The 15,794-nt window shown below is 37.8% G+C and overlaps 1 pseudogene across 1 annotated transcript; it reads left to right on the forward strand.

Annotated features, from left to right (window-relative positions):
* Positions 1–12,176: 12,176 nt before the first annotated feature.
* LOC145636784 (putative folate-biopterin transporter 2 pseudogene) lies at positions 12,177–15,756 on the forward strand (annotated as a pseudogene). Its single transcript, XR_014114145.1, has 3 exons — positions 12,177–12,305; positions 12,522–12,679; positions 14,716–15,756. The product of XR_014114145.1 is annotated as a putative folate-biopterin transporter 2 pseudogene (transcript).
* Positions 15,757–15,794: the final 38 nt, after the last annotated feature.

Consider the following 15,794-nt stretch of genomic DNA (forward strand, 5'->3'; position numbering starts at 1 on the left):
CGGAGCCTTCTCCAGATCATCTCCCTGTCTTTTGAGCAGCTTGGAGAATGATCGAGGAATTCTCTTGACGGACTCCTGAGAAAGAAGCAAAATATAAGTATACCCAACCGGTATACGTAAAAAAAATGCAAACATAAAGTCAGGCGGTCTTACCCCGCCTTTCTTCGTATCCTTAGCCTCGACGGCTGCCTTTTTGGCAAGTGCCGCCTCCTTGCGCAGTTGCGCCGCAGACTTAGCAGGAGTTTTATCCTGGTTAACCATCCTCAAGGCTTCGTCTGCAAAAACAAGAATTTCAAGTTAGAAAGAATTAAGGCAAGTTTGCAATAAAAATGAAATGACAATCATTCCGGATGAGAAGTATTCTACCCCTGGGAAACATTGTACTCAGTCCGCAGGCGGACAAGAAGCACTCGTCCTTGAAGAAGTCCGGATGGGGGATCCAGTTCTTGGGAACTATGATGTGAGTCCCATCCCCCATGGGCTCAGTTGTTGTCTCAAAAAATCCCGGCTCCATTATTTTCTCCCGGGCCTTAGTAGATAGCACCGGGAGGAGGCATTTTCGGCCTAGAAGAGCCGGCTCGGTGTTGTACCGGCGCAGTGTCCGGTTGTGTCTCAAAGTGGAGGAAGAAATCAAGTAAAATTTGTCCTTCCACCCGGACCACTTGGACACTTTGTCCAAAGTCATTAGATATTGGGGCAAGGTAGTCAGCGTATACCATGCCCCATGGCCGCCTGGGGCCTTGCTCAGGTAGTGCATATGAGCGAAGGCGGAAAATCTGGGGTTTAAATTTTAAAACTCGCAGGCGGCGACGTAACTTAGAATGTTCACCCACGAGTTAGGGGTGAGCTGCCAAACCCCCAGATCATACCCCTTGAGGATTTTCCTAATCCCGGGGTGGAGGGGGAACCGAAAGCCGGCTTCTATAACCGCCTCATAGCAGATGAAGTAATCATCTGCATGGTCAATGTCGTCCCCCCCAGGCCATCACAGCATCAGCCGGAGGGACAATAACTTCCCAACCCCTTCCAAATGGATGTTTCTCTTTAAAAGCCCTGAACCCGCTGTTAAGAAGGGCAATGTTACTCGGCAGCATCCGGGTCCTTTTGGGGTTGGGATTGTCAGCAACCTTGGGCGGCTACTGATAGTCAGCTGCAAAATCACCCTGGTCAGAGCCGGAAGATTCCGCTCTTGATCCCTGGCCGGCCTCAGCGTCGCCGGCTTCATTGGAGGAGGCGGCTCCCTCACCGTCTACCTCTCTTACTCCAGAGCTCCCGGAGGTAGAGGGAGCCTCTTCGTCAGATCCACTCTCCTCCCAATTCCTCTGTTCCCCTTCCGGGAAAACCTCATCGGCTGGCACTCTCATGGTGCGCCGGCTTTTAGACCGCTTGGCCGTTTGTTTCGTCCTGGCCATTGTGTCCTGCACAGACACAGAGAGGGAGGAATTTGGAGATGAGCATATTGGTTCCGACAGTCCAGAAGAGGCACCCCCTGTTCTAGACTCAGCCGTTCCGGGGGATCGGCTGAGTGTCCTAGGCAGTGCCGAGTGGGTGGATTGGGAACTCATTTATATTCCCTAAAGAAATCCGGGTATACAGGAGGAAAAAATGGTATGCAAATTGAAAGGGAGAAAAGCTAAAATGGTACAGGCGGTTACCTTGCTTTAACTCTGAAAAATCTGAAAACCGCTACAGCCGGTGAACCGGGTGATGTACTGCTAGCACTCGGAAGCTTGAAACTTGTTGTTATGCAGGCGGGAGCAGAGAAACCTCACTCTAGAATCTCTCTTTTTCTCTTTCTAAAAAGTCAATGTGAATGTAAGGTGTGAAAAGGAGGGGGGTAACTTTCTATTTATAGAAAGTAAAAGTGGGGGGAAATTTTTGATTTGAAATTCAAAATTTTACCCGTTATTGTTCACCTATGAAAGGTGGACACGTGTCACAGGACCCACGTGATATGCACGTGCGACCTGTGAGGGGCAAATGTTTAGGGTATTTTTACACTACACACGCGGACCAATGAGAGGTCGCCACGTGTCGAGCTCAGGATGGCCCATGTGGCTCAACATCCTCTTGACACGTGGACCAATGAGAGGTTGACACGTGTCGAGCTCAGGATGGCCCATGTGGCTCAACATCCTCTTGACACTTGGCGCCCTCAGATATGTTTCTGAAATGGCTGCTTTCAAAGGCCCAAACTCCTAGGAGCGTCATAAAACGGCGCAGCCCACTAACATCTAGGTCAAGTGACCTAGGTAGGGGCACATTTTCCAATGACCCTATAAATAGGGAGATATTTCCCCATTTTTGGAAAAGATTGAATCATTTATTACACCCTAATTCTCTTACATCAGAGAAAGACCTGAGCTTGGAATCCGAGCAGATACCCACCTAAATTTTCGTTCTCTTTATTCCGTTTCAAGTTACTAACTTGACCGTCGGAGGCGGAGCTCCAACCACCCGGAGTCTCCTTTATTTTGCAGGTACAGCTCAGCCGGATCAGACTTCGTGACGTAACTCTCCCAAGAGACAAAAACACCCAAAACAAGCTTCATTGGTGGTCTAAAACCTGGAATTAGAGCATTTGTTAGAGCTTTTAAACCTCAAACAACTCAGCCATAACACAAACCCTTTACCCCTTACCAAAAATTCTATCCCACCTCTCCCCAAAACAATAGCTCTAAACCTGCACTCCTTCCCACACCTCAAATGAAACCCCTTCCATTCCCTAAATACAACAAACCCACAAAATATATTCCAGTAGAGATTAGAGCTGAGAAAATTGCTAAGGGCCTTTGTTATTACTATGATGCACCATATGACCGAAATCACAAATGCCAGTTTAAAGAGCCCCAATTGTTCACTATAGAAATTCCATACTAAGGGCCTTTATGTTCCATTCGCCCAAAATAATCCCAATCGGTCATCCAACTAGATATTATAAGTTATCAGACACATATCATTCTATTATTGGTTAAAAAATTTTAAAACAAAAAATAAAAAATAATCATAATAAAAAAATTAAAAATCAAAAAATAATATTTTTTTTTTAAAAAAAAACAGAGCCTTTACTCCAGCTACCCCCACTGTCACACACCTAGCCCAACCCCCTTGCCTCCAAGCAGCGGTAGTTGCTAAGACACCCTACCCCTCCCTCGGTGCCGGCGCCGCCTCGACTACCCTCCTGAAATGTAAGCCTTTACTATTTGATCTCGTTTTGGTCATAGTTGCCCATTGTTCGTATAATCGATTAATTTCATAATTTTACTTTTGCTCACATTCTGAATTGGTGTAGAAAAGTCTTACCACCATGCTGCTGACTTGTTGCCATATATTTACCTTCATATGACTTGATTAATTTACTTAATAACCTTCATATCTCGATTTATTGCTTGAGGATATTTTATGTACTAGTTATAGTTTCGATTCTATCTCTTTGTGTCATGTAAAGCGGGAGGGAAATACTGTTGATGTTTAAAGGTTTTGATGATGAGGAACTTAAGTTACAACAAACTCATCTCATAAAGACTTTTCAAGTGTTTGTGCAGCCTAGGTGAAATTGATCTTGGAGATGGAAGAAGTAACTAAAGCTGAGAAGACTTGAAGGAGTTCTTTATCAAGAAAGTTATTCAATATAAAAGAAGAGTTCCCTAACAGGAACTGAGTTCCCTCACAGGAACGTTCCTTCACAGGAACTTGAAGATTGCTAGCTAAGATCTTTGGAGGAACTTAGTAAGCGTGGAGTCCAAGTAAACCTACCAGAACAAGAGTACAGCGCAGCAATGTTTTAGTTAAGATTTTATCTTCTAGATTCATTGTTAAATATGTAAAGTAGGATATGCATGAAACTTATTAGAAGCGTGACAGTTAGCTTGGCAAATAAATTAAAATCGGAAAAGATAAAAGATAGAAATCGGAAAAAGATTTTCTTTAAATATTTATCTTTTAAAATCAGTTTGTTAAAAAGATATTATGCTTTTTAATTCAATATTTCTATCTTATTTTCTGAAAAGATTTTCTTCAAAGGATTTAATTAAAAAACCGTGTTTTAAGATAAGTTAAGTTTTACTTATTTATCTTTATGTAAACCTACTGTTTATACAGGTAATACTCGTATAAATAGTAGAGAATAATATGAGCCTAGGTTTTTGTGAGTTTAATGCGTGAAGAATTTACAGAGCTATAGTTGCGTAAGTTTGCCAAGCTTATCATATTGTCATATTAGTTTCGAGTTTCATGCATAGCTTGCCGATCATATACTAGGTGTTAATTCTTGTATTTGGTTTCGGGTTTATTAGGGTGAGAGTATTTTTATCACTGCATACAGAGAGAGCTTCTGGTGAGAAGGGGGAAGATCTGTACTTAGGGAGTACGAGTGAGTTTGAGTGTGGGACTCAAACTGGGTAGAACAAGGTGTTGTTCTGTAGCAAGTTCAGTCTGGAACTTGAGAGTAGAGGCTGAATTATAATAGGTTGTAACTTGGTGTTTGCCCTATTATAGTGGAAGTATTTGTGTTTGAAATCCCTAAGGTAGGGTCGAGGTTTTACTTCTAGTTGGGCACTAGAAGGTTTCCTCGTAAAATCTGTGTGCATCGCAAGTTCCTATTTTGTTCTGTTTTATATTTGCAAAATTATTATTTAGGAATTCAACTACAATTCACCCCCCCTCTTGTAGTGTTCATCTCAATTAACAATTGGTATCAGAGCACGGTTCTCACGTGCAAGCAGATAATTTTGCTGAGTAAGTTCCTAGAGAGATGAATTACAAGGAGAAACTTGAAGAAGGGTACTCTACCCAACGTCCACCTATGTTCAACGGTAAGTTTTATGCCTAGTGGAAGAACAGGATGGAGATATTCATCAAGGCCGAAAATTACCACTGGTGATTTTGAAATAACTCAAACCAATGACAAGCATGAGGTAGTTTCTAAATCTATTTCTGATTATGATAAAGAAGATTATCAAAAACTTGAAATGAACGCTTTAGCTATAAAGTATCTGCACTGTGGACTTGGACCCCATGAACATAATCGTATCATGGGATGCAAGTCTGCCAAACAGATTTGGGATTTGTTACAGGTAACTCATGAAGGTACTAACGAGGTAAAACGTTCTAAAATAGATTTATTAATGTCTAGGTATGAAAGGTTTGAAATGCAATCCAAAGAAACCATAGAAGAGATGTTTACTAGATTCAATGATATTATTAATGAACTGAACTCCCTTGGCAGGCAAATTCCTATTGATGAACAGGCAAGGAAGATCTTAAGAAGCCTGCCACAAGATGAACGCTGGAGATCCAAGGTTACTGCCATGCAGGAAGCTAAGGACTTTACTAAGTTCAATATGGAACAACTAGCTGGATCATTGATGACTCATGAACTTCATCTGAGTTCCAACACTGAAAGTTCCAGAAATAAAGGTTTGGCACTCAAGGCTGAAGACTCAGAAGGATCAGATGTTGATGAAGAAGAGATGGCTATGCTAGTGAGGAAATTTAAGAAGATGATGAACAATAGGAAGTTTGACAGGAACAAGAAGTATACAAGTTCCAGAAACACAACGTGTTTCAAGTGTGGATCAAAGGATCACTTTATCAAAGATTGTCCTGTTCAGGATGGAGAGAAAGGAAAGACTAAAGGCAAGGAGCAATCCAAGGAGTCAAGAGTCTACAAGCCTTACTTCACCAAGGACAACGTTAAGAAAGCCATGCTTGCTGCTTGGGGAGATACAGATTCAGAAGAAGAAGAGGAGGATCAACCATCAGAAGAAACCGCTCATTTATGTCTAATGGCAAAAACTGATGAAGCTGCCAAGCTAAAGGAGCTTGAGTCTGAGGTATGGTTCTCTTACAACCAATTAAAACATCTGTCTAAAGAGAATCTAATAAATACTGTTTTGGAAATTCAAGAAGACTTAAAGGAATTGCATAGATCCAAACAGCAAAGTGATAAAGCTTTAGTAACTTTCAAAGAGAACAGTGAATGGGTTGATAACATGAAGTTTGATATTCAATACAGGTTTTTCAGTCTGTTTGATGATAATAAAATTTTAAAAGACACTATTGAGAACCTCAAACAAAATAACATACTCTTGAATGTGGAATTGTCTTTGTTAAAACTAACTGTTGATACTCCTAACTCTGAATAAATCAGTTATAAATAAGTTTCAAAACCAACGAATGAAACCAAATTAAGTCATACAACTTGGAACCATTAAGGCCCTTATTCAAAACCCAATAAAAGTAGTAAGTGATTAATTCCAGTGTTGAATAAATTCAAACCCAAAAGAATTAGTGTCAAATAAAATCGAATTAAAATAAATTCAAACTTGCAAAAGAAATAAAATGCAAACAATCAACTCTCTACTCAAGATCCCACAACCCTGATGAATGTTGCATGTGTAAGAACCTGTGGTAATTCTGCTCCCCAATATTACAAGTGTAAAAATTGGATCGTCACAGGGTCATTGAAAGGCGAAGGCCATGACCAAAGAAAGACACACAAAGCACGCAATCAGCAAAGCTGAGTACATACAAGCTGCAAAATAAATTAAGAAATCCATAACATGCTACTAATAATCAATCATCATGCATCATTAAATTATAGACTCAACACACGACTCAACTATTTATATTACTAAGACTCCATTAATTAATAATAGGTAAATCATTATTTTTATTCATTGGATTACGCAATAGACAAGGTTGTCCAACCCATGCTCCATTTGGAACATCAATAAAAGAAAAACCCCATGCCTCCTTTCGGAAACATCAATAAACATCCAACGACCACGGGCGCGACTCCGTGACCGTAGTTAGTATGAGATCTCACCTAACTCCTAGTTTTGAAAAATATTTGAAATAAGAGACTCGTAGATCAGACGGCCTCGAGAAAAGTACACGGCTAATACCCCATGTACCCCAACCCCTTATTGTCATTACTCCAGAAGTGCACCAATCCAGAGTTTTATTGCTCATCCATCTTGCACTTTACGTGATTTACAGGTTTAGACTTGGTGATGACTCATATGCATAACAATACAATCAATCTAATATCAATTCAATCAAGTAAAACAACTTTTCAATTTCAATTCTTGATTTATTAGTGGCAAGCAACATTTATTATTTATTCCTTTACTACCTCGGTGTATAAACACCTTGAGTGCATAAGGCACCCCAAAACCTTAACCTCGTCTTAGAAGACTTAAATTCTTCCTTTACTCATCCTGCTTGCATAATCATGAATGAGTAATAAATTAATCATTACACCAATAATATACCTTTGTCTCTAAGCGCACCTTGCATAATTAGAGCACAAATAATACTTGCAATATAAAATAGTGCACGTTATACGACATTCACAATGTATAACCAAACAATTTAACTCAGTCATCCCTATACATGATACTAAGTTCTCGATCCGTCGTCCTTAAACATGCACCTTAAAGAAAGGTTTCGTAACTTGTACGTACCTTGAGCAAACGAATTGGTATGCCACTTTACTAACTAGAAATCACCTTCAATAAACTCCTCTCCTAAGCCAAATAATAACATCTCAATCAATACCCAATCAATCAAATTTACAGCAATACTAACTTACTTTAAAACCTTCAAAATCCAAATCAAACAACACTTTAAAACCTTCCCTTTAGTTAAAATTAAAGGCTTATATATAGTTCTTTAAATTTTCTTCATAAAAACCTTAAAATACACTCTTATACATGAAATTACAGCAAGTTCAAAGTCTAATAAAAATCTGAAAATTATATAAAAACCCCTAAAAATCTCCCTTTTTAATGGGTGATTAAACCCTCTTTATAAAACATTAAAAGTAGTACTTAGAAACTATTTCCAACACTTAAAACTTCAATAAAAACATATATTTATGTTTAATTAACTTTAAACATAATTAATTTTATTAATCAAACTCAAGGATAATATTTTAAGTAAAAAAAAACTTCGTTAAAATCAAAAACTGCCCGAAAATCATATTTAGAGGCTGAATTTGGCCACGAGAGGGTGGCGCATACTACCAAAGGTAGTGATTCTTTCTTAAAACGTTGTTTTCACATGGAAAACACTATTTTTTCATCAAAATCGGATGAGTTCAGAATCTGATCGGGATTAAAACGGGATTAATATTAACGAACGAAAATCTAAAAACTAAAACACGAATTTACATGTTCAAAATAATCTGGAATTAAGTTAAACTAATCATTAGTTATAATCACCAAAATTTCAAAACATCATTACTATAAAAGCCCTAAATCAATTGTTCATAAAAACCCTAAAATCATGATTTTCAATAATTATAAACCCTAGGTTATAAAATTTACAAAATCTGGAAATTATGATACTTATAAAATCTGAAATTATAAAGTTTAGTCATCAAAATACAACTTGATACTAATTAAATTACTTTCAAACAATAAAATCAAAATCCATAAATCAATAATTATAATTATACAAATTAATAAAACAAAGGAGAGAGAAAATAAGACTAACCTTTTGGTGTGGGAAATTTTTGGGGATTAATGGGGTATTTATAGGAGAGAATGTTGTAGGGTAAGTAAGAAGATTGGGCCTCATAAAATTATTGGGCCAATTAGGTAAATGAAATGGACTAGGCTTTGTTTGTATGATCATGAATTGTAGAACATAGGTTCATAAAATAGTTTGTGCTAAAATAATTTTTGACCAATATTAATAATTTGAAACTTTTGTAATTAAATTCCGGAAAAGTACAAATAAATATTATAAATAAAATAAAATTTCATTTATAAAATATTTAAAAATACGGGGGATTACAATGAATAATAGCCTTGTCAAACCCAAAAAAAAAAAAAAAGCAACACAAATCAACTACAGCTCACCAAACACACATAAATCACCAGATATGATATTATATCAATCCACAACTGAAATAATAGCAATTTTTTTTTACCTAATTGAGGTTTAGTGTTTACCTGGTGCTCATCTGATATAATTACGACCCCACTACCATCACCAAGCTCCAAATCAGATTGCAATTGGGTGATAAACCATGTCCAAGATGAGTTATTTTCACCTTCAGCTACTGCCCATGCTCTGGGGTACATTTGTTCATTAGGATCTCTCCAAACAACACTTAGAATTTGCCCACCAAGGAAGGTCTTTAAGAATGTTGCATCTATACAGATCACTTTTCTGCACCCTTCCTTCCAACCTTGCTTCACTCCTTCAAAACAAGTGTACAGTCTCTGGAAAATAGGTGGATTTGTCTGCTTGGAAGTATCAACCACCAACTAAATACTTGTACCAGGGCTTGATGATTTGATAGCTTCTATATACCTCTCCACTTTCATATAGTGTTACTTCATTGAGCCATGGAGCAGTCTGTGTGCATGGTATTTGACTTTGTATGCAAAGTCCCTCTTAACAATAACCTTATAAGCTCTCCTAATTGCTTCAATGATTTCCTTAGCTGGCCAGTGAGGCCTTGCTTTAAAAATCTCCAACATTTCTCTTGCAGCCCATGTTGATATGAGTTGTCTTTTCTTGTTCATATTCCTATGACAAGTGTGACTGCCATCCACCCTCTTCACTAAGAATGTAGCATTTCTGGAATGCCATGCACCATACAAATAAAAAGGACACCCCTCAACACATCTCACTCCCACATGTTGCTGCCTGTTCTTGTTACTCATAACAAAGCTCAAATCCCTGCCCTGCATAATTGCATACCTAGCTACAGCTTGTTTAAAGTCACTCCTATTTACAAATCTCTGTCCTACTAACCAAGTGAATGTAAAAAAATCAGTCTGACCACTCACAAGCATACCTCTCCTTCTCTTCCTTCTAGCTCCTGCATTTTCATCATCACTATTCTCAGGTGTGTGAATCTCTTCTTCACTGTTTTCATGCTCACTAACATAACTACCAGCATCAGATGTTTCAGCAGCAATGTCTACTTTACCCTTTGGTTGTTTAGGACCACCAAATCTCCCTTCACATGCCTCTCTTTGAAGCTGACTTGCTATTTCAAGGATCTGGTTGTTGCAATTTTTAACCCTCTATCTAGCTAATTCAACCTCTTCATCACTGTTGTCTGACTCACCAGTGAATAAATCAACCCTATCAAGACCCTCATCAACCTCAAAGTAACCATCATCTTCTACCTCTAGATCTACATCATCATCTTCACCAATTCCTTCATCATCCTGACCCTCAGCAGGCACAAACTCAGGATCTGATTCATCCTCAGAATCAGTACCAAAATCACAAAGCTCTTTCAAGGTCAGTGGATTATCTGGCCTATTGCCTTCCCATTCATACTCTGTAGTGACACTAGGGTTTGGCTGATTTTGGTTGACAGTGTCATGTGCAAATTCTAAGTTGGAAATACCTTTTGAAGTAGTGGATGGTTGAGTCAAACTGTTGTTATAAGCATGTGGTAAAGTAGATGCTTTTGAGCCAACTTTTTTGGTTAAAGGGGGACCAGGTAAGGAAGTTGATGCTGTTACATTGGATTCCATGTGCTTTCTGGGGCTTCTTCTAGGTGGGCCCAAGTGCTGTGACTCTGGACCCTTTTTGGGAGTTAATTTTTTAGGCTTAGTTGGTATGGGGGGTGGGATATTTTTCTGAGATTGGTGGGCTTGAGTGGCTATCAGAAGGAGATGGGTTTTCTGGTGACAAGTGTGGCTCTTCTCTACTGTGCAACACATACACATCAACACTCCTATGCTTCTTCACTATCTCACCCATTTCTAACACTTCTGCATCCCCTGTTATCTTTCTTAACCCATCTGCTAAAGTCAGATTGGGAACTAAAAAATATAGCCCTGCAATGTCACTATAATCCCCACATTTCTTTCCAAAGTGAACTAGCTCCCAATAACATAATTCATCAGGAGCAACCTGAAATGTCCTTCCCATACCACCCATGTACACTAACTCTCCTTTACCAACAACATGCTTAAATCTGCCCCCATACCAAAACCTCAAAGTCACATTCTCAAACAACCTATTATTGCTCATTATCACCTAAAATTAAGCACATAAACCCAGATTATCATCACAAACAAATCAATAATAGATTGCACCAAAAAATAAACCCCAAAAAAACCTAAATTTAGCAATCTAATTAATGTTATTCTACAAGAAATCAAACATATTTGACAAAACCAAATTAAGATACAACAAGCATAATCAAACACAAACTAAGGTCAGACATTTAATTCCCCCAAATACCAAACATGCATAATCGAATCAGTCCACAAAACCCATAACAAATAAGAACAACAAGAGTTTGAAGATCGTACCTTAATTTAAACGATTATAATTGCAAATTCCGTCGCAAGCAAACAACTTTAGGGCAATTTTCGGCGCAATTCTTATCTTCCGACTTGTTTCCCGACTTGCCTTCGTCACTCTCTACAACTAGTACAAATTTAGGTGAGCTTCAATAATGGCGGAAGAGAGAGCAATAAGGTTTGGGTAGTTGGAGTAATTAATTGCCAGCAGTGCAATTTAGGAGGGAAATAAAAGTCAAGGGGTTTTTTTTGACCTGTTAAGTAATTAGTTCTAGGTTGCCAGTTTTTTTTTTACCTAATTAGAGCGGATTAGTACTAAAGGTGGTCTTATTTAGAGATAATTAAAAGGTTGACCTGTTTTTAGCGGACGGGCAAAAGATCGTATTATTTGTGACAATTTTTCCAAGTAGATATTATTAAGTTATTGATAACTCAAATTAATCTAATGATTTTACCTAATTCAACCCCAAACTAATCAGATTTATCCTTCCACCCCCAATCAACCCCTGTACTTTTCATTCTCACTTATTTCTCACCATCTTCTTCAACCATCACCTCCACCACCACCAGTCCACTATCACCAGTCAACCACCACCACCACTACTACCGCACCGATCTCCACTCTATCTTCATCTACCCATGAATTCCCCCTCTCTTTGTTCATCTCCCCTTAAATTCAACCACCACCTTCGCCGGAAGTCGCCTCCTCTGTCATGCTTGTCTCCGTCTCCGCTTTCTCTCTCTTCCTTCTCCTTTTGTTTCATTCTTGTCTCTAAATCTCAAATTTGAAGGTTTTATGGTCAAATTAAGTTTTAATTAATGATAGAGAAGGTAATGGTTTTTCATTTGTAGTATTAGGATTGGTTTTTTTTATAGGGGGCGGAATTCATGGTGTTCGATTTTTCCGGTTGGAGTTGGTGGTTTTGGAGTGGGTACGACTATTTGGGTACGGCGATTTCGAGATGGTGGGTGAGGTTTCTTGGGAATTGTGCACACCACTCTGTTGCAATGGAGGAAGTACTTCTAATATTAGATTATCGCTCTCCATAATTTGCTTGTAATAGCAGGTATTTTCTAGTTTTCTTTCACTCATAGAGTGTGTTTGGCCTGCTGACACTTCCGCCTGCACTAGTTGTTTTGGTTGGATTGACAATTAAGGACGCTCCTGTGCGAAATCACTCCTATATTTTCGTTGTATTGATCAAAATTTTATATGACTAGTGATTTAAACAGGTAAATGAGAAGCTTGGTGATGCTGTAAGAGCTATGTGGACCACATTAAAGTCCCAGCATGTCTTTATTTGTTTTCGTCACTTGCTGTTAACATAAACATCCATGAAGGACTGTTTTATTGGTATACAGATGGGAAGGGAGGTCCATTATTCTCAAAGGTAATGCCTTTCTCTGTGTATATGTGTGCTATATTTTAGCAATATCTGCTTCACCCGAGACATAATTCATCGCAGCATCGTTTGCCCCAAAATTTTCTACTTGTTGCATAAATTTTTGAGGTCTGTTTGGTTTTGTGGTGGAAACTCTTTTTCCCATGGCAGTTTCAAGAAATTGGAATTCCGTGGCATAATTCGTGGCACAAGTGATGATTGTTTTCATTGAATGGTAGCTGCTTACAATATCCTTATAGCCCAAGTATCCCCTATGTTTTCTCATTGAGTCTTGAACGGAAATCTTAGCTTTATGTTTGTAATTTTGTTGCTATGGATTCTAAAGCTCACTTAGATTTTAATCATAAAACTTTTTTTAGCTGCTATAGAATCTGTAGTATTGAAAACTAAGGGGTGATGCTGTCAAAAATCAGTATAATATTGCAAAAGTGTGAGATAATTATATACGAAGTATTGTTTTCTGAAAATTATTTGAGCCTGTCATAGCTTTAACGATAATGAAACTTGTAAGCTTTTTTTAGTGAGTATTATGGCAAATGATTGACTTGCTTGCGATTTAAGTTCCCTTTAAGCATGCTTACTGGTGATAAAGAAGAAAGAGGATTTTGGATAATAGAGAATGTGACATTATGAAGATAGTACTTTTCTATTCAAATTCAGTTGTAAATCCTTGTGATTAAACTTTGCTGACAGAACCACCAATTCAATAATTTTATTTGCAAACTGTTCCATCTAATGAAGAATTACTATATATCCAAAGATTTTAATATGTTCTTTACTAATAATATTACCCGTTATGATGGTATGATACTCAAGTCTTTCTTATACAGGCTTAGCTAATGACTGTGCGCGCTCAAAATCATTTGTTGGAATAACAGATTTTGCTGTACCTTAGCAAACTCTTGAAACAGAAGCATGTTTAAAGATTATGCAGTAGGCTAGAAAAGGAAGAAAAGATCTTTGTACTCCATCCTCTTCCTTATAGCTGGCCTTCTTAACCCAAATTCAATAATTGTCTCTGAATTTTATAATTCTCTGCCAACAATTTGTAAAAATCAATGGGTATAATTAGTCTAGTTTTGGATCAACGTTCCGATTTTCTATTGTTGATCCCATTTTTGGACTAGATAATTGGGAATTGAGACAAATATGAGTTATATTTGATTTAATTTATTTTGAGTTTTTTTACTATATTTAGCTCATAAAATTAGTTCGATCAGCTGATTTACCCCCTTTTTATTTCCCATGAATCTGAACATTTTGGCCTTTTGGGGGTGGCTCTCAGAGAGCAGTGGCGGACCTAGAAATTTGACAATGGGGGGACAATTTCGATAATTCAACTAACATCAACCTATTTAAAAAAAAAAGGGTGGCTCTCAGAGAGCAGTGGTGGACCTAGAAATTTGACAATGGGGGGACAATTTCGATAATTCAACTAACATCAACCTATTTAAAAAAAAAACGAGTACACAATACAAGTAATTTGGGTTTTCTTAAAAAAAATGAATGATGTTACAAGGGGGATTCGAACCCTGATTTAGGTAAACCTGAAATTGGGCCCCTTGACATATTATTTTTAGCCCACTACCAACTTAGCTAAGGCAAACTTCTTGTTTATTCTTACACTCAATTTTATATAACTATTTTTCCAGTTTTATTTTTTTTCCTAAAATTTTTTTTCCTCTGTTTTTTTTTTTTTTTTTTTTTTTTTTTTTTTTTTTCTAAAGTGGGGGGACAATGGTCCCCCCTTGTTCCTTCATGGGTCCGCCCTTGTCAGAGAGTGGCATAGAGTTTGAAGTAGATATGCTAGGTTTATAGTGTATAGTTGTCAATATAGCTTAAATCTTAAGAAGAATATTTATTTGGTTTTTTTTTACTTGTATAAATCGATTCCTATAGTGTACTATAATGTAATGTCAGACAGTCGGAGTGCTAGAATTCTATGTTATGCATTTATGCTAGTGTGGACCGTGGAATATTGATACCACTTTTCATATGTCTAACATCATGTTTACTTTATGCAGGAGATTGTGGGATCCATATATTCCATAGGGGCACTTGGCTCTCTTTGTGGGGTTCTTCTCTATCAGAATATGTTGAAAAATCGCCCTTACCATGACTTACTTTTCTGGACGCAGTTGCTGCATTGTGCTTCAGGAATGCTGGATCTAATATTGGTGCTTCGTCTAAATCTGAATCTTTACATTCCAGATTACCTCTTCATTGTAATTGATGAAGGGGTTTCACATATGATAGGACGTCTTAAGTGGATGCCTTTGCTTGTACTTGGTTCCAAGCTTTGCCCTTCTGGGATAGAAGGAACATTCTTTGAATTATTGATGTCCATCGACCAAGTGGGAATGCTAACCTCGACATGGGCAGGTGTTGTTTTACATTTTTTACATGTAACACGGTCAGAATTTGAGAACCTCTGGCTTGCAGTTCTACTTCGTAATCTTTTAAGGTTGACACCAATTTTTTAGCTGTTTCTGGTGCCAAGAACTGATCCGAACTTGCCAGTGCTCCCTTCAGAAATATCGAAGACTAAAAGGGATACTGAGACGCTGACGACTGATAATCTTGAGATGGCCTCTCTTCTTGATACCGGCTGATCAAAATGTTATATCTCATTGTTGTTCAGATGAGGTAATGGTCAATGTTGATCACTGTGTTTTTACGCTGTTTACTACTGGAAACTGAACTAACAGCAGGCCAGTATGATCGTGATGGAGCCAAAATTTCCACAGTTTGGAGTAAGCATTTCTTGATGATCAAATATGGTGAAATGAAGTCGACGTTATCAGTTTTCATGATGGCTGAAGAACCAATTAACGGTTAGAAACTTCTCTGCTGACCTGTTGTAATTCTCCTAGCTAAGTGCTGTATGATATACATTATTAGTCATTACAGTGATAATTGTCTTTTTTTTTTTTTGAAATGAATGATAACTTCTCTGTAAAAGATAGCAAAGAATACAAAGGCCAGTTTTAGGCTTAGAAAATAATTTAGTATACTGTATACCATTATTCTATCTCTACATGCTTGACTTTATTCTGCTAGATAAAGCAATTATCTGTCACTCTTCTCTACCTTTTTTTTCTTG

Source organism: Chenopodium album, chromosome 6, assembly GCF_948465745.1.
Source record: "Chenopodium album chromosome 6, dcCheAlbu1.1, whole genome shotgun sequence".
Lineage (NCBI taxonomy): Eukaryota > Viridiplantae > Streptophyta > Magnoliopsida > Caryophyllales > Amaranthaceae > Chenopodium > Chenopodium album.